Source organism: Lepus europaeus, chromosome 1 (assembly GCF_033115175.1).
Source record: "Lepus europaeus isolate LE1 chromosome 1, mLepTim1.pri, whole genome shotgun sequence".
Lineage (NCBI taxonomy): Eukaryota > Metazoa > Chordata > Mammalia > Lagomorpha > Leporidae > Lepus > Lepus europaeus.
This window is the reverse complement of record NC_084827.1, coordinates 171,662,296-171,682,983: the sequence shown is the minus strand read 5'-3', so window position 1 is coordinate 171,682,983 and position 20,688 is coordinate 171,662,296. Positions and strand designations below refer to the sequence as shown.

General features: G+C 40.8%; 1 pseudogene; it reads right to left on the bottom strand.

Moving 5' to 3' along the window:
* Nucleotides 1–1,332: 1,332 nt before the first annotated feature.
* On the bottom strand, nucleotides 1,333–19,783 carry LOC133763553 (small ribosomal subunit protein uS5-like; annotated as a pseudogene).
* Between the last annotated feature and the right edge of the window lie 905 nt (nucleotides 19,784–20,688).

The following is a 20,688-nucleotide window of genomic DNA, read 5'->3' as shown; positions in this document are numbered from 1 at the left end:
TTGTTAATGCCCCAAATGCTTTATTGAGCCCCCCTTTAATATATATTCAGTGTTCACCAAAAGACAGCAAAGAAGGTATCAGACAAATTCTGTACTCTTAAAGAACAAATAAGTATAAAGCGTATCTGATTATATGCTGACACACACATACAAAAACCCAAAGTAAGTCAATGGGTAAGACAAATTGGAAAATCTTTCCCCTTCCTTAAAAATGCAGTTTCTGTGAAGTTGTTCATGATCTTTACCTGTATATGCCAGGTCCTATCCTGCAGTAGAATAGGGGAATGAGGGCTTGGAAAAATGAGGAATGATGGGACTAATCTTATTCTAAAACACATGGTCGAGGACAACAATAACGATACTGATGGCTAATTTTTATTTAGCACTGCTAATATAAATATTATCTGTTTAAAATCTCATAGCAATTCAGCAAGGTACTCTCATCATTCCCCCATTAATATAATCCCTCAATGATTTATTAAATTTATATAATAATAGTTTATTATGCCCATGAAATTGGTGTTGGAGACATGAAAGAGGTTAAATAAGTCATCTACATTTATAATTATGTAAGTATTAGGGCCAACCAAACCAAGGCTGTCCAGATCTAAGGCCTAAGCTAATTGCCATCCTAGAGTTGATTTACAGGATATCAGGTTACTCACAGAAAAAGGTAGAGAAAAAAACGAATGCTGGGTAGAGATCCAACAAATTGCATGCCAATAACTTCATTGACTCCAACCTCCTCTCTTCAAAATCCAGGCTCCAGATCAACAAGGATGATCTATATAGTAAGAATATCCAAGAGTGTTACTGTCATGATTCAGTGGCTCCCACTACTGGGGAACCTGCTGATATATACTATGCTCTAATGAAATTTATGGGGTGGTGGTTACTCTAACATTCAGTTTCAAGAAACTGCTATGCCAAATCTAAGTTCCTGGTACAAAAGGAAGAGTTTATTTAGTGACTTGCTTTACTAGACATTATACAAAGGATCCTTCGTTGGAAATCACTGATAGACTGACTGCAAGGAAATTTAGTTTTTATCCACAGAAATCCTCCTGAAGAGCATTACAGCAAAGTCAGTTCTGCTCATGGATGCAAAAGGAAGAACGGTTAAACACTAAGGCTTTGAGCCAGATTTTGGAATTAGAGCATCCTTCGAGCTTCAGCAGTCTCATCTGCTGCAGCCTAGTTTGCCATTGGAGGATAGCATCTCCCTTTTAAAGTTGATAATATACGGAGAGGGCTTCAAGCAATATTTATGTAGCAATTTCTTTTCTTTAAGAAAACAGGCTTAATTCACTTTATTTTTCTTATGTAAAAACCTTATGTTGTATCTACAGCTGGAGCCTGGGCCCTTTGTACAGAGGCTCTGGGATGGGACTTTAGAAGATAGTCAATGAATTCCTGATAGGGAGACTTGGTGAACACTGACTCTTTGCAGAGGTGAGTGTGGTCAGTGGTCAAGAATCAGGTCTTGGAGATGGTATCAAATGTGACCTTGGAAAAGTTGCCTAGAGTGGCAGTGCAGCCCCTGGCTGAGGTGTAGCTGTCATCAGTACCAGCCATTAGTGGCAGCTTCTTGGGTGCAGAGGTTGAGAGGATGTCGGTACATCTAGGAGTGGAGATGAGGAACAGCAGTACAGAGCTGTAGTCCTGTCACCTGGCAAGACTTGGTGTGGAGTTTCCTGATATTGTTTCCCCAGTAGCCTCTCTGCACAGGCACAATGGGAGCTTGGCAGGTGATGTCCCCTTGGTCAGTGGTGGCTACTTCTTTTTTTTTTTTAACTTTTATTTAATAAATATAAATTTCCAAAGTACAGCTTTTGGATTACAGTGGCTTCCCCCCCCCCATAACTTCCCTCCCACCCGCAACCCTCCCATCCCCCGCTCCCTCTCCCATTCCATTCACATCAAAATTCATTTTCAATTATCTTTATATACAGAAGATCAATTTAGTATATATTAAGTAAAGATTTCAACAGTGTGCACCCACACAGAAACACAAGTGTAAAGTACTGTTTGAGTACTAGTTATAGTATTAATTCACATTGTACAACACATTAAGGACAAAGATCCTACATGGGGAGTAAGTGCACAGTGATTCCTGTTGTTGACTTAACAACTGACACTCTTGTTTATGGTGTCATTAATCACCCTAGGCTCTTGTCATGAGTTGCCAAGGCTATGGAAGCCTTTTGAGTTCAGCGACTCTGATTGTATTTAGACAAGGTCATAGTCAAAGTGGAAGTTCTCGCCTCCCTTCAGAGAAAGGTACCTCCTTCTTTGATGACCCCGTTCTTTCCACTGGGATCTCACTCACAGAGATCTTTCATTTAGGTCATTTATTTATTTTTATTTTTTTTGCCATAGTGTCTTGGCTTTCCATGCCTACAATACTCTCATGGGCTCTTCAGCCAGATCCGAATGCCTTAAGGGCTGATTCTGAGGCCAGAGTGCTGTTTAGGACATCTGCTCTTCTATGAGTCTGCTGTGTATCCCACTTCCCATGTTGGATCTTTCTCTCCTTTTTAATTCTATCAGTTAGTATTAGCAGACACCAGTCTTGTTTATGTGATCCCTTTGACTCTTAATCCTATCATTATGATCAGTTGTGAACTGGAACTGATCACTTTGACTAGTGAGATGGCATTGGTACATGTGGCTACTTCTTAAGAGCACTTCACACCCCTATTGACATTGCCATTGTAGTCCCCCATGGCAACAAATGCCTTGAATCTGGTCAGTCAGCCAGTATATGTCTGCCTTTGCACTCGCCTAATCTTCAGGATCTCATGCTTGAGTGATGTCCCCAGTAAAAAGACAATGAACTCAGAGTCCTTGATGAGCAGGGAGAAGAGACACATTTCCAGGGACCTGATCTCCATGTCTGACCAGGCAGCTCAACTTGGTGACAGGGAGCCATTCCTTGCCCTTGGCCTTGTCTCCATGTGCTCTGTGGCCTGGGCTTCTGTCCCTCAACCTGAGCCTCCAAGAGAGATGCAACACTCTGATGAATTCCCCAATCCTCCACAAAAGCCACTGCAGCCTCCAATTCTGAAGGACCTGGAACCCTGATTCTGGGTTCATTCAACTGACATTTGGTGTTCTATCTGAGAAGAACCTACATAACAGTTTCCAAGTGGTGATAATTATGTATACATCTTTAAAGTTTTAATTGTTCTACACTGTAATCATATTTAGTTACAGTGGTTGAAGTCAAGTAGTAATACATGAATGTGGTTTTAAAAAAAAGCAATGTAAGAGAATATGGGGGCCAGCGCCATGGCTCAATAGGCTAATCCTCCACCTGCGGCGCCGGCACACTGGGTTCTAGTCCCAGTCGGGGTGCCGGATTCTGTCCCGGTTGCTCCTCTTCCAGGCCAACTCTCTGCTGTGGCCCAGGAAGGCAGTGGAGGATGGCCCAAGTGCTTGGGCCCTGCACCTGCATGGGAGACCAGGGGAAGCACCTGGCTCCTGGCTTCGGATCAGCGTGGTGCGCCAGTTGCAGCGCACCGGCCGCAGCGGCCATTGGAGGGTGAACCAACGGTGAAGGAAGACCTTTCTCTCTGTCTCTCTCTCTCACTGTCCACTCTGCCTATCAAAACAAAACAAAACAAACAAACAAAAAAAGAGAATATGGGGGGGGGTGGATAAGTCCTCCCCTCTCAGAGAATATGTATGATCTTGAAAAATATGAGAGTATTTTTAGAGTTCTCACCTCACTTTTCACTTTTTTATGTGGGGATTGCTTTGTAACAGTACATTGTGATCTGCTGAGTCATCTCTAATGTCTATGCAATACTTCAGTATGTACATGTAGCACAAATTATTTACTAAGTTTTCTTTTTTAAAAAAATATTTATTTGAAAGAGTTATACAGAGAAAGGGAGAGAGAGAGAGAGAGAGAGAGAGAGAGAGAGAGAGAGAGAGAGAGAGAATCTTCTATCTACTGGTTCACTCCCCAGATGGCTGCAACTGTGCAACTGCTGGGGTAGTGCCAGGCTGAAGCCAGGAGCTAGGAGATCCTTCAGGGTCTCCCATGAGCTGTTCCCAGACCATTAGCAGAGAGCTGGTTTGAAAGTAGAGTGGCTGGAACTTGAACCAGCACCCGTATGGGATGCCAGCATTGCAGGCAGCAGTTTTACCTGCTATGCCTCAATGCCGGCTTCTACTAAATTCTCTTCTGATGGAAATGTATGTCTGAAGTCATTTTCTATGACAAAATGACATATCAATGAATATTTTTGTATAAGGATTACTGCAGAATTCATTTCTAGAGATGGAATTTCTGGGTCAGGTGGCATATGCATTTGAAAGTTCTTAGCTCTGCTTCAACTACCTCTGAAGAGGCTGAGAGAATTGGTACTCTTACTTTGTGGTAATAAAGAAAATTTATTTAAATACATTCCTTACAAACTACTAAGTTTTCTAAGCCAGTTTCCTCACTGTCCCAGAAAACACCATGCCACGTAACTGTTTCTTCACCTAGAATCTTGTTGTACCCCTGGCCCAGAATTCTCTTCCTCCTTTGTTAATATCTACCTATCTGCATTAGTAGGACATATTAATTGCAAGCACCAAAAGTCAGATGAAACTAGTGTAAGGAAAATTACAATGTGGTTGCAGTAGTGGGAGATCATTATTGAAGGGCTTCTGGGTAGTTTACAGGACTGAAGGATGAGCTGCAGGTCCCAAGAAGGTTCTAGTTATCTTTCAGATAGGGGCCTATTCATACTCCCTCTCTCATCTATCCCAAATACTGCTGTCTTTGAATGAATTAATTCTTTTCTGTGATGGACTGGTATATCACACTGTCAGAAAATATGAAATTTTTAAAAAGGTAGCTAATTAAAAACATGAACATTGAAAAGACATTTTGCACTGGAAAGTGGTGGTTACTCCTACTTTCCTTATCCTCTCATCTGTCATTAGGTAGAATTCAATGGAGAAGATTAGAAGGTACTGCAGAATGTCTAGGAAAATGATTCGCCCAAATTTCAAGGAGTCAGAATTGTATTGTTCTTTAAACAAAAGGCATCCAGAAGCAATTGCAGGATCAGGTCTTCTCCCACTTACATGAATAAAATATTTTAGTAATGCCCCTTCCTCATGCTTTCCGTGGTCCTGAACCACCCCCTCCTGCTTTAAATGCTCTCAGCAAGAAAGTGAGCAAGCAATTATGTGGGAAGAATTGCTAATTTGAGCAAATGTCCATTTGGGCAAGTAAAGTCAGCTGGGAGTGCAAGGCTGCAGATTGCACAGGGAAGAAGTGGCAAGGGCCATCTACAGCTCTTGGCTGATATATAAGACCACACATGGATTACCTTTATTTTTGCTTCCATATGATAATGACAAATTGCAAAACTAAAGCAATAGTAATGTAAATTTCACACTACACATGATTGTCTTTAAGTATATTTTCTAGTTCTATGAAGATCCCAAAAGTGATGGTGTTTACACTTTAGTAAGTTGTGTGCTCCTTCAATGATACAGTAGCTTTTATTTTATATTATTATACGGGGGGATATGATTTATTTTGAAAAATGTTCTAATTCACATTTTCCAATTTAATACTAGGTATTGGTATTGATATTTTTCCTTTGAGTACACAGTCACATTAATCTTTAAGAGCAATTCAAAATGAAAGTGAAAGCTTTTGTTTAGAAAATTTTCAAATCAGTAAACTATAATAAATTTAGAAGTAGATTTCTAGAAATAAATTTCACCAAAAATATTTCAAAAGACTTAGCAAAAAAAGCAGTTGTTATGAAATATTTAAAAGTCTTATGTCAGAGGCAAGAAGATAGGAGTGCATTGAGACAATTAACTGAAATTAACATTCAACATACATCAGTATCCCTATTCTTGTGTCAATTTTTCAGCTTCATTCATAAAGTTATATGTTATGAAATATTGCCATAATTATCCATACAAACACTAGAGATTTACTGTATACATCTGAGGAATTTGCTAAACTCTTCTCATTTCACTGAGGAATCCAACCATGTCCTAAACATGTGGTATTCCTGGGAGACCAGTGTTAATGTCTCTTACACATAGCACAAATGCAATGATGCTACAGCCTAAGCCAATTCCAAGGCTTCCTCAGATTGGACCTCTGCTGCAACTGACTCAGTCCTTCACTCTTATCTGATACGGTGTCTTCCCATTGCTGAAAACAGAGCACGTTTGCTGGTTGCCCTTGTCAGTGTCCTTTGCTGGTATCTTTGTTCTTTTCTCTATTTATTTGCTGTCCCTTGATGGTTTTATCCTGTATCATGAGCTCTAAATCCCACGCCTGTGCTACAAACTTTACATTTGTATCTTTACCTCGGAACTCCGAACTCTTACACACAAATGTCTTCTTGACATTTCCACCTGGTGTTTCACTCAGCACCTTAAAGTCAACATGATCAGTGCTGAGCTATTCATCTTCCACTACCTTCCCTCCTCATACACAGCTTTCCAGTCTGTGGTAGTTTAAAAAACAGGATACAAATCCTTTGATACTACTCTACTTAAGAACCCTTTTCTAGGTTCCCTTGTATTTAATCTGGCTGGCCCGTGATTGTTTTGACTAACAGAGTACATATAGTAGAAGACGATGACTTCGAAAGTAAAAGCATATAAGACTATATATTTTCTGCATAGTTTTCTTGAAATACTCCAGAGCTCCTCCTTGGGATCCTCTTCATAGACACTCTCCTTAAAAATCTAGTCCACATGCTGTGAAAGGCCCAAAAACAAAGGGAGGGGGAGGAAAGCGAAACCAGTTGTGAGTACTTTGGTTGATCCAGCCTTCAGGCAGCCTGGCCCAAGCGCCAGACAGCAGAGGCAAGAAATCTCTAAATTAGTCCTGGCTGAAGCCACTCAAGCCACCTTCATCCATGACCCTAAACACCATGGAGCAGAGACAAACACTCCCCACACTGCCCTGTCTAAATTTCTGACCCAAAGAATCCTAGATCATAAGGAAACAGTTTATGTCCACCATACTTCTTTGGAAGTAGTTACTTAATGCAGCAATAGAAAACTGGCATACCATCTTGGTGATGGAGACTATATTTCCAGTTGTTCAGGTATAAACCTTGGAGTCAGTCTTCACTCTTCACTCTTTTTCTTCCATGTTACATTCAAACTACCTGCAGATTTTGCTGGTCGCATTCAAAATGTGTTTAGAATTTGACCACTTCTCACCATCCCAACTGATGGCCATTATCTCTTAACTGTATTTCTACAATAGGTTTTTTGTTGTTGTTGTTGTTTTCTTATTTTGTTTGTTTGTTTGTTTTTGACAGGCAGAGTGGAGAGTAAGAGAGAGAGACAGAGAGAAAGGTCTTCCTTTTCCGTTGGTTCACCCCCCAGTGGCTGCTGTGGCTGGCGCGCTGCAGCTGGTGCACCACGCTGATCCGAAGCCAGGAGCCAGGTGCTTCCCCTGGTCTCCCATGTGGGTGCAGGGCCCAAGGACTTGGGCCATCCTCCACGGCCTTCCTGGGCCACAGCAGAGAGCTGGCCTGGAAAAGGAGCAACTGGGACAGAATCCGGCGCCCCGACCGGGACTAGAGCCCGGTGTGCCGGTGCCGCAGGTGCAGGATTAGCCTATAGAGCCACGGCGCTGGTCTCTATAATAGCCTTTTAACATGTCAGCCTGCTTCGGCTGTTATCCTTGCCCTTCTTCTTCAACAGTTGGTTCCCAGCAGAGCAGCCAGAATGAGTCTTGAACCTATGACATGTTATATCACTGCTCTGTTAAACAGCATCCAATGGTTTCCTATCCCATTCAGTGCTCCGTGTGCTTTATGTGATCCTTCACAATTTTATCCACTGTTATTTCACTAAACTCCCTTCCTCCTATTCTCTCCTCTTCCATTCTACTTCCTCCACACTTGCCTTTTTACCGTCCCTTGAATGTGTAGAGCATACTCCTACATTGGGCTTTTGGCTATCTCCTTTGCATAGAATACTCTTCACTGTTTTCCAATTGGCCAGTTTGCTTATGTGTCACTATCTTGAATGAGATTTACCTGGACCACCTCTTTGTAGTTACAACCCTGCCTACCAAGCCTGCTTATCTTGGTTTAATGTTTACTTTCTTCCATAGCATTTATCATCTAACATATTAGATATTCTAATAATGTAAGGTGTTTAGTTTTATCCTTGTTTCTCTCCTTTTACTAGAGTGTAAACTCCATGAGGGCAGGTACCCATCTTCTTTCTGCTGTATCTCAATCACCAGAAACAGTGACACATAGCAAATGTCAATAAATATTTGTTGAATGGATGAAAAAGATGCAACAGAGAAAAAGAATTACAGACCAATTTCCCTGATGAACTTAGATGCAAAAATCCTCAATAAAATTCTAGCCAATAGAATCCAACAAAGCATCAGAAAGATCTTCCACCCAGACCAAGTGGGATTTATCCCTGGTATGCAGGGATGGTTCAAAATTTGGAAATCAATCAATGTGATACACCACATTAACAGAATGCAGAAGAAAAACCATATTATTATCTCAATAGATGCAGAGAAAGCATTTGATAAAATACAACACCCTTTCATGATGAAAACTGTAAGCAAACTGGGTATAGAAAAAACATTCCTCAACACAATCAAGACAATTTATGACAAACCCATGGCCAGCACCCTACTGAATAGGGAAAAGTTGGAAGCATTTCCACTGAGATCCAGTACCAGACAGGAATGCCCACTCTCACCATTGCTATTCAATATAGTACTGGAAGTTTTAGCCAGAATCATTAGGCAAGAAAAAGAAATTAAAGGGATACAAATTGGGAAGGAAGAACTCAAACTATTCCTCTTTGCAGATGATATGATTCTTTATTTAGGGGATCCAAAGAACTCTACTAAGAGACTATTGGAACTCATAGAAGAGTTTGGCAAAGTAGCAGGATATAAAATCAATACACAAAAACCAACAGCCTTTGTATACACAGGCAATGCCATGGCTGAGAAAGAACTGTTAAGATCAATCCCATTCACAATAGTTACAAAAAAAATCAAATATCTTGGAATAAACTTAACCAAGGACGTCAAAGATCTCTACGATGAGAATTACAAAATCTTAAAGAAAGAAATAGAAGAGGATACCAAAAAATGAAAAATCTTCCATGCTCATGGATTGGAAGAATCAATATCATCAAAATGTCTATTCTTCCAAAGCAATTTACAGATTCAATGTGATACCAATCAAAATACAAAGACATTCTTCTCAGATCTGGAAAAAATGATGCTGAAATTCATATGGAGGCACAGGAGACCTTGAATAGCTAAAACTATCTTGTACAACAAAAACAAAGCTGGAGGCATCACAATACCAGATTTTAAGACGTACTACAGAGCAGTTAGAATCAAAACAGCCTGGTATTGGTACAAAAACAAATGGATAGACCAATGGAACAGAATAGAAACACCAGAAATCAATCCAAACATCTACAACCAACTTATATTTGATCAAGGAACTAAAACCAATTACTGGAGCAAAGACAGTCTCTTCAACAAATGGTGCTGGGAAAACTGGATTTCCACATGCAGAAGCATGAAGCAAGATCCCTACCTTTCACCTTACACAAAAATCCATTCAACATGGATTAAAGATCTAAATCTACAACCCAACACCATCAAATTATTAGAGAACATCAGAGAAACCCTGCAAGATATAGGCACAGGCAAAGACTTCTTGGAAAAGACCCTGGAAGCATAGGCAGTCAAAACCAAAATTAACATTTGGGATTGCATCAAATTGAGAAGTTTCTGTACTGCAAATGAAACAGTCAAGAAAATGAAGAGGCAACTGATAGAATGGGAAAAAATATTTGCAAACTATGCAACAGATAAAGGGTTGATAACCAGAATCTACAAAGAGATCAAGCAACTCCACAACATCAAAACAAACAACCCACTTAAGAGATGGGCCAAGGACCTCAATAGACATTTTTCAAAAGTGGAACTCCAAATCGCCAACAAACACATGAGAAAATTTTCACGATCACTAGCAATCAGGGAAATGCAAATCAAAACCACAATGAGGTTTCACCTCACCCTGGTTAGAATACCTCACATACAGAAATCTACCAACAACAGATGCTGGCAAGGATGTGGGGAAAAAGGGACACTAGGCTGGCGCCGCGGCTCACTAGGCTAATCCTCCGCCTTGCGGTGCCGGCACCCCGGGTTCTAGTCCCAGTCGGGGCACCGATCCTGTCCCGGTTGCCCCTCTTCCAGGCCAGCTCTCTGCTGTGGCCAGGGAGGGCAGTGGAGGATTGCCCAACTCCTTGGGCCCTGCACCCCATGGGAGCCCAGGATAAGCACCTGGCTCCTGCCATTGGATCAGCGCAGTGCGCTGGCCACAGCGCGCCTACCGCGGCGGCCATTGGAGGGTGAACCAATGGCAAAAGGAAGACCTTTCTCTCTGTCTCTCTCTCATTGTCCACTCTGCCTGTCAAAAATTAAAAAAAAAAAAATTAAAAAAAAAAAAAGAAAGAAAAAGGGACACTAACCCACTGTTGGTGGGACTGCAAACTGGTAAAGCCACTGTGGAAATCAGTCTGCAGATTCCTCAGAAACCTGAATATAACCCTACCATACAACCCAGCCATCCCACTCCTTGGAATTTACCCAAAGGAAATTAAATTGGCAAACAAAAAAACTGTCTGCACATTAATGCTGATTGCAGCTCAATTCACAATAGCTAAGACCTGGAATCAACCTAAATGCCCATCAACAGTAAACTGGATAAAGAAATTATGGGACATGTACTCTATAGAATACTATACAGCAGTCAAAAACAATGAAACCCGGTCATTTGCAACAAGATGGAGGAATCTGGAAAACCTCATGCTGAGTGAATTAAGCCAGTCCCAAAGGGACAAATATCATATGTTTTCCGTGATTGGTGACAACTAACCAAGCACCAAAAAGGAAACCTGTTGAAGTGAAATGGACACTATGAGAAAGAGTGACTTGATCAGTACTTGTCCTGACTGTTGATGTACAATTTAATACTTTATCCCTTTTAGTATTTTTTTTGTTCTAGTTAATACTATTGGTTGAACTCTGTATTTTTTTTTAACTTTTATTTAATGAATATAAATTTCCAGTGTACAGCTTATGGATTACAATGGCTTCCCCCTCCCATAACTTCCCTCCCCCCCCCGCAACCCTCCCCTCTCCCGCTCCCTCTCCCCTTCCATTCACATCAAGATTCATTTTCAATTCTCTTTATATACAGAAGATCAATTTAGTATAAAGATTTCAACAGTTTGCACCCACATAGAAACACAAAGTGAAACATACTGTTTGAGTACTAGTTATAGCATTAAATCAAAATGTACAGTACATTAAGGACAGAGATCCTACATGAGGAGCAAGCGCACAGTGGCTCCTGTTGTTGACCCAACAAATTGACACTCTAGTTTATGGCGCCAGTAACCACCCTAGGCTGTCGTCATGAGTTGCCAAGGCTATGGAAGCCTTCCAAGTTTGCTGACTCTGCTCATATTTAGGCAAGGTCATAAAAGACAGAGTGTGGATAGTAACCAATGATCCTAAGAGTGGCATTTACCAGGTTTGAACAATTATACAGCATTCAGTGGGGAAGAGGCCCATCAGTACACACAGGTTGGGAGTAGAGCCATTGGTGGTAGAGTAGAGGTTATGATTACAAAGGGATGAGGCCCAAGTGCACTAGACAGGGCCTAGAACAAAGGACAGAGTCATTATTAGAGGAGCTAAGAAAGGTGCTGTCTAGGATATACCCCATGTGAAGAGATAGATAGGTCTGGGCCTCTTAACTTACAAGGCCTAAAGCCCAACAGATTATTATCAAGCCCCTTCTATCAGGTTCTACTTGCCTCTCAATCAGAAAAATTACTTGTAGCTTAGATAGCACCTTTCTTAGCTCCTCTAATAATGACTCTGTCCTTTGTTCTAGACCCTGTCTAGTCCACTTGGGCCTCATTCCTTTGTAATCATAACCTCTACTCTACCACCAATGGCTCTACTCCCAACCTGTGTGTACTGATGGGCCTCTTCCCCACTTAATGCTGTATAATTGTTCAGACCTGGTTAAGGCCACTCTTAGGATCATTGGTTACTATCCTCAACCTGTCTTTTATGACCTTGTCTAAATATGATCAGAGTCGGGGAACTTGGAAGGCTTCCATAGCCTTGGCAACTCATGACGACAGCCTAGGGTGGTTACTGGCGCCATAAACTAGAGTGTCAGTTTGTTGGGTCAACAACAGGAGCCACTGTGCGCTTGCTCCTGATGTGGGATCTCTGTCCTTAATGTACTGTACATTTTGATTTAATGCTATAACTAGTACTCAAACAGTATGTTTCACTTTGTGTTTCTATGTGGGTGCAAACTGTTGAAGTATTTATACTAAATTGATCTTCTGTATATAAATAGAATTGAAAATGAATCTTGATGTGAATGGAAAGGGAGAGGGAGCGGGAGAGGGGAGGGTTGCGGGTGGGAGGGAAATTATGGGAAGGGGAAGCCATTGTAATCCATAAGCTGTATACTGGAAATTTATATTCATTAAATAAAAGTTTAAAAAAAAAAAAAGGTGCTGTCTAAGCTACAATTAAGTTTTCTGATTGAGAGGCAAATAGAACCTGATAGAAGGGGCTTGATAATAATCTGTTGGGCTTTAGGCCTTGTAAGTTAAGAGGCCCAGACCTATCTATCTCTTCACATGGGGTATATCCTAAGGGAGGTGTGAACCTCCTAGGGGAAGGCACTCTGTTGATGAACTCTGTATTTAACACACAATTATTCTTAGGTGTTTAAACTGAAAATTGATCCCTGTTAAATATAAGAGTGGGAATAAGAGAGGGAAGAGAAGTACACACATCTCACTCAGACTTATCCCTAATGGTAGAGCTAGACACGTATCAGGGGATTCCAATTCGATCCCATCACGGTGGCATGTACCAATGCCATCTTACTAGTTAAAGTGATCAGTTTAAGTTCATAATTGATCAAAAAGATAGGATTAAGTGTCAAAGGGATTACATAAATAAGACCAGTGTCTGCAAATAATAATTGATAGAATTAAAAAGGAGAGAATGATCCTACATGGGAAGCAGGAGTCACAGCAGACTCATAGAATGGCAAATGCCCTAAACAGCACTCTGGCCACAGAATCAGCCCTTAAGGCATTCGGATCTGGCTAAAAAGCCCATGAAAGTATTTTAGGCATGGAAAGCCAAGACGCTGTGGCAAAAAAAAAAAAAATGACCTAAGTGAAAGATCTCTGCAAGTGATATCCCAGTGGAAAGAACGGGCCATCAAAGAAGGAGGTACCTTTCTCTGAAGGGAGAAGAGAACTTCCTCTTTGACTATGACCTTTTCTAAATAAGGTCAGAGTTTGTGAACTCAAGAGGTTTCCATAGCCTCTTGAGACAAGAGCCTCATGACAAGAGCCTCGGGTGATTACTGACATCATAAATAAGGGTGTCAATTGTTAAATCAACAATGGGAGTCACTGTGCACCTGCTCCCCATGTAGGATCTTTGTCCTTAATGTGTTGTACTATGAGAATTAATGGTAAAACTACTACTCAAACAGTACTGTATACTTTGTGTGGGTGGGTGCAGTCTATTGAAATCTTTACTTAGTATATATTAAGTTGATCTTGTGTATATAAAGATAATTGAAAGTGAATCTTGGCTGGCTCCATGGCTCACTAGGCTAATCCTCTACCTGTGGCGCCGGCACACCAGGTTCTAGTTCCGGTCGGCGCGCAGAGTACTAGTCCCAGTTGCCCCTCTTCCAGTCCAGCTCTCTGCTGTGGCCCGGGAGTGCAGTGGAGGATGGCCCAAGTCCTTGGGCCCTGCACCCACATGGGAGACCAGGAGGAAGTACCTGGTTCCTGGCTTCGGATCAGCACAGCACGCTGGCAGTAGTGGCCATTTGGGGGGTGAACCAATGGAAAAGGAATACCTTTCTCTCTCTCTCTCTCACTGTCTAACTTTGCCTGTCAAAAAAAAAAAAAAGTGAATCTTGATGAAGAATGGGATAGGAGAGGTAGTGGGAGAAGGGATGATTGTGGGTGGGAGGGAGGTTATGGGGGAAAAGCCGCTATAATTCAAAAGTTGTACTTTGGAAATTTATATTTATTAAATAAAAGAGGAAAAAAAGTTTAATTTCCTAGGAATCACAGAAATTATATTTGATAAATTAAAAATTATGAAATAGTAACATTTTAGTATTTGTGATGAGATGTTTTAAATAAAGCCAATCAAGTAAATTACTAATAAGTAATTAATTTTTTAAAAATTGTCAGATTTATAAATGAAAACAATCTATTTTTCCTGTAAATTCAATCCAAAACTGTTACAAAAACAAAATATACATAAATAGGAATACATTTTAAATGCATTTATAATGTATAACTCATTTGTTTTTCCCAAATACTTTTTAAAAAATATTTTATTTATTTATTTATTTGAGAAGTAGAAGTAGAGTCACAGACAGAGAGAGGGAGAGACAAAGAGAAAGGTCTTCCATCCTCTGGTGCACTCCCCAAATGGCCACAAAACTTGGAACTGGGCTGATCCAAAGCCAGGAGCCAAGAGCTTCTTCCTGATCTCCCACGTGGGTGCTAGGGCCCAAGTACTTAGACCATCTCCTACTGTTTTCTCAGGTCATAGTAGAAAGCTGGATTGGAAAAGGAGCAGCCAGGACACCAACTGGAGGCCACGTGGGATGTCATTGCCGCAGGAGAGGCTTAGCCCACTATGCCACAGTGCCGGCCCCTCCCAAATACTTTACATGGTGAAGTAAATGACATTATCTCAGTATTACAATAAAATAATGTTAGGAAGTGATCATAAAGTGATAATAAGGGCAAATAAGTAATTTGCTATTTTGCATAATTTCGAATTTCCTTGTAAAAGTGCATGGAAAATTTTAAGTGCATCATATGTTTCATTGCTTGGTAGGTACAGATCGGTTGGAAAAATTATCTTAGTTCATGTCAAAAACAAAAACAAAACACCACTATTTAAATGAATCCATTGGCTGTATTGTGCATTTTCTTAGGAGATTCTGTAGAAGGCACAACAAAAGAACTAGAGATAATCACTGTTTTGCTTATGAATTCAGTTATACTCATTGAGTGAGAGAAGGTTTTCAACCTGTGGGCTATGGCACCTCAGTGTGCTGCAAACTAATTTGGTGGGTCTTAGCAAGCACCAAAAACAAAAGTGAAAATAGTGTGGACGGAAAGAGGAGAAAGAAGAATAGAAGGATCCAAACGCTTTGCAGTCAGTAGGTGTAAGTTGTGTTTCAGGGGTGTACAGGGCTTAATGTGCAGTGTTTGTGTAAATATATTGCTGTTACAATCGAACGTTTCAGTATTGCAATAGAATCCTGCAGAATGAAATTATTGACCAGACTTGCAATCATTGCCAGAGACCAATTCCTCAAATATTTCAAAATACCCTCATTTATAATACATGGTTTGAGAGATATGCCAATCGGTGGTTTTCAAATCGTAGCATAAATAAATCTCACAGGAGTAGGGATGGGAAATGGGAGATGTGCCTACTGACCTTCACAGGATTGGGCTTAGTAGGATCTGAAAGAAAACTTTGATTTTAAGCAAATTCCCAGATAATTCTGATGTGAGTGACTCTCCACCAAGGTATGGCATTGCACTAGACAACACTGCAGTAGAGAAGGAGTTGCCAATTTCTTGAGTTCAAATTAACTTTATCTTCTCAGTCCACACAGAGCTAATATTCTTAAGCTTCTAATCAGATTTTTTTTAAAAATGGAGATTTTCAGAGTGATGAGCCTGACTTTGAGAAACTATTTTTTAAAAGAAGAAAAAGAAAGATATTGTTACCGGAGAAATTGCAGGGTTCTTGTCTTTGCGCAAGAAAGAATTCAGGGGTGAGACATAGAGTAGAGGGAGGTAAAATAGCAAGGTTTATTAGGGAAGGGACATCCGTAAGAACGGATGGGCACCTCTCCAGACAGGACCTGGGAGAGAGCGCCGTCGATTGGAAGGGGGCGGGGGGAGCGAGGTTACATGGTTGAGTGGAAAGATTACACCTGGCCAGGCAGGCGGGCAGCTCAGCAGAGAGGCAGAGGGCTGAGCACGCAGTCCGGTTGAGGCGGAGGGTTTTTAAGGAGATGGGTCTTGCTTCCCCACCTCTGCTCCTCTTGGAACAAAGGGCTTTTTGGATGTAAATAGAAAAACTTCTATCTGTAGCAGGGTATTTGAAATGCAGATACTGGGCTGCATCTGGGAGATTGTGGAAGATTTGTCAGGCAGAAGGGGCGGGGACCTCCACCTGGCAGGTTATCAGGTAGAAGGGGGCAGGGCAGGATGTGAAGGCCAGGCTGCCCCTGAAATATTGTCAGGATAACTCAGAGATGCAGATGCATATGCTGGACATAGACGTCTTCTCTTTAGGCCTTTATGTCACACACACATAAGCTCATAACTGACTTCCTACCTAACATTATGATGGTGAAGTTTGTAATTGAGGAGGGGATGTGAGAAAGACGTGATGCAGTGAGTGACCTTGTGATTCTTTGTTAGTACAGAAAACCAACTAGGTTTACCGCCATCCTAAACACTGAAGAGTGAGCATGGGACATTCACCTTTACTGAAATTCTTACAATAAATAAATAAATAACCAAGTGAAGTCGAAGAATTAGTTGAAAAATATGTTTTGGTTATCAAATTTTAGACTGAGTATATTGTGCTGAAAGACAACTTTGAGAATGAAGCAGAAACAGCAAGAGGTAGTGTACTCTGCAAATCCCCCTGGGTGTGTGCTTATGGAGATAAAACATTGGTATCTTTGAGTACAAGGAACAGCAGAGGGTTCTTTCCTCTTGATTAAATGACCAAATGAATGAGTGACATTATCTAAGATAACAAACTGACTGACAAACCCCACAATTTTTATCCAAGAAGACAGTAGAAAAAATGGGAATAGTTACGAAAATCAAGAAAATTAAAAAAAAAAAAAACAAGTATTTTATACAAATGTCTGTTGTAGGTTTATGCACACAAAATCACTTTAGTCAACAGAATTTCTGAAACGGGAAAATTGAAATAGTGGCATGGAAGTTTTCACCTCCTCCCTCTCTCCAACGTCATCCTTCTGTTTATTTCATGCTTTATTCATAACAAAAACAGCAAATGTTGTGAGGTTGTCTGCCGAAGATATTACTGTCTCTCTGAAGTCTGGTGTTACTTTTCAGTTCGTTAATTTTCCCCAAGTTTTCAGGGATGTGTGATGAATGCAAGATGAGAAAAGAGGTGAGTTTTCACAAGGGACACCACAACTGGTTTCAACTGCCCTGAGACTAACCCATGCTTGGGTCATTGTTTGCTCCACCCAGCTGCAGTAAGCAACCCAAAGGTAGGGACTTTGGTTTACTAGTTTATTTATTCTGGATTTTTTTTTTTTTAAGTCCTTAGCACTTAAGCCAAGTCTACTTTTTTTTTTTTTTTTTTTTTTGACAGGCAGAGTGGACAGTGAGAGAGAGAAAGACAGAGAGAAAGGTCTTCCTTTGCCATTGGTTCACCCCCAATGGCCGGCAGCGCCCCCACGCTGATCCTGATCCGAAGCCAGGAGCCAGGTGCCTCTCCTGGTCTCCCATGCGGGTGCAGGGCCCAAGGACTTGGGCCATCCTCCACTGCCCTCCCGGGCCACAGCAGAGAGCTGGACTGGAAGAGGAGCAACCGGAACAGAATCCGGCACCCTGACAGAGACTAGAACCCAGTGTGCCGGCGCCACAGGTGGAGGATTAGCCTATTGAGCCACGGCGCTGGCTTAAGCCAATGATTCTTAAATTTTAGCGTCAATAAGAACCCCTTGCTTCCTAAAATGCAGGCACTGAGGGCTCCTCCTTCTCTAAGAGATTTTGAGCCAATAGGTCAGGGATGAGGTCAGAAATCTGCATACTTATTCACACATTGGAAATCTCTGACACAAATATTTAAGAGGCAGTAAATTTACACACTTGCCAGAAAGACTGAAAAGAAAGCCCCAAATGCAGTGACGCCTCTGTTAAGTAGAACTTCTATTGCCGATGTTCAGTTTGTATGATGGGGCTTCAAAAACTTCATGGGAAATGGAATGAAGATAGTGTGAATTTTTCATGAACTTTGCGTAGCCTCCTTGTACACATGTACTAAAACAGAAGTAGTCTGCTTTCATGTCATAGCACTGCATTATGTGCCTTCAATTAATCACCAGTGATTAGAGCCGTGCAGCTGAGAGGCTGGTGCTCCCAGCTCAGCCAGCATCGTCTGTAGTGTGTTGCTGCTCTCCAGCCATTCTTTCTCCTCTGAATCAGAACAACGATATTCAGAACAACAAGATATTCAGAGTTGAGAAGCCCTGCTCTGGCAGATTCGCGTACCAATCGTGACTTTCCAGTTCACTTTTAATTCTACTACTCAATGTTCTTAATCCAATAGGATTTAAAAACTTTAATTATAAGAGAAAACAAGTTATTAAGAGGAGGGGGCACCTTCTAGATTTCCAAACTGATACTATCTGTGACTGATGACTTTTAAGCCATGAGGAAACTGGTTGTTTTTATCGTTTTTGAAGATTTTATTTTACTTCTTTAAAGGGCAGAGTGGTAGAAAGAGAAAGAAATCTTCAATCTACTAGTTCACTCCCCAAATAGTTGCAATGGGTGGGATTGGGCCAGGCAGAAGCCAGGAACTCCATCTGGGTCTCCCATGTGGGTGGCAGGGGACTAAGTGTTTGGGCCATCTTCAGCTACTTTCCCAGGTACATTAGCAGGGAGCATTGCAGGTGGTGGCTTAGCTCAATTGGTTGTTACATGATCTCATTTGCTCTGTGCCTACTTTTTCACAAAAGAGACCAGAATGCTTTGTAATTGTGTTCATTTGTCTCCCATCTTCACTGTAAGCTTCCTGTGAGCAGGATCATGTTTTTGCTATCTAAATCTCATGGTCTAGCCTAGTGCCTAATACACAAGTAGTGCTCAAAAAAATCTTGAATGAGAAACAGAATCTGACAATCACTTAACTGAGTTGTAGCCACCCTTCAAATTCAAGCTAAAGGGTTCTCTTCCCATAATGATTTCTTTAGTTATTGCATCCACCATGGTCTCTACATGTTGTAAACAAATACACCAATGATATTGACTGTCAACTATCTTTATTTTGCATCTCTCTTATTACCTGATTCAAGCTGTAAGATGCTTTTTATACATTTTGCATTGCCTTTCAGAAGAGACGTTCAAATATTTGCTATTAGTTTTGAGCTATGTTCAAAGAGAAATATATCTTAAAATGAGAAAAGTCACATTTTTATTTTCTTCCAAGAATTGTTCTAAATTATCAAAGTTAATTCTGAGATGCCAACATTAAAACAGCTCCTGTGATTATACCCATTCATTTAAAGAAAGTATAGCTTGATACAGGAAATACTTTACAATTTTATTTCTTATTTACATGTAATTTTCAAATGGTTAGTTGCACCTTTATCCAACCCAAACACTATAGGAATATATACTAATTTATAAATTTTTGTGTGATTTTCCTATAGTTGTCATACATAGGCCAACATTTCCATTTTAAAGCCAATTTTAGATGCACTGCACAAAACTGAACGCATGGAATGTAGGGTTTTAACTTCTTGAATCATAACTTTTTTGTGGTATCAACACAGCTGTTGCAAGATTTTGATAAATCATTTCAGTCCTCTTAAAACGCACTTTCGGGTATTACACGATTCATCTCCGACTGTCCTATAGATGGCAGCATTGAGCAACATATTTTGGTACTAGGCTGTTTTTCTGTTCCTGTGAATTTTGAGTTGGGAGTGAAATTTTCATATGGTGTAATTCTTTCTTTCTTTCTTTTTTTTTTTTTAAAAAAGATTTATTTATTTATTTGAAAGGCAGAGTTACAGAGAGACAGAGGCAGAGAGAAAGAGAGAGAGAAATATCTTCCATCTGCTGGTTCACTCCCCAAATGACCGAAACTCCAGAGCTGTGCCAATCCAAAGCCAGGAGCCAGGAACTCCTTCCAGGTCTCCCGGGGTGCGGGGTCCTAAGCACTTGGGCCATCTTCTACTGTTTTCCCAGGCCACAGCAGAGAGCTGGCCCAGAAGTGGAGCAGCCAGACTTGAACCAGCGCCTATAAGGGATGCCCTCACTGAAGGCAGGGGCTTTCCGTGCTAAGCCACTGCGCCGGCCCGTGTAGTTGTTTTTCATGCACCACAAGCTAATAATACTTGCATCCGATCAATGTATCTTCTCCCAGATTCCAGAAAGGCTTCTCTTTCCATTCTATATAATATATGAAACAAACGTGAATTTTCATTTTCAGCGATCTCAACCCATTAATAGAAAAAGCAGAGAACTTATACTATAGTTATAATAAATATTAACCACAGTTAACACTGATAATGAATCTCCAGCAACTACCAAAAGGGGTGGGGGCAACAACATCCTAAAATCAGTGATTATTTTTCAGAGGAAACCTTGTACTGATAGGACTTGTCACAGCAATCCGGTTTATTCCATGATTTCTGCAGAGTACTTTAGTTACCTAGGTTGTGTTTTTGAGACACCGAGATACCTATCTGTAAGAGCTTTTGCAATAAAAATCAGTTCCGGAGCTCAAAATCCTGATCTTTT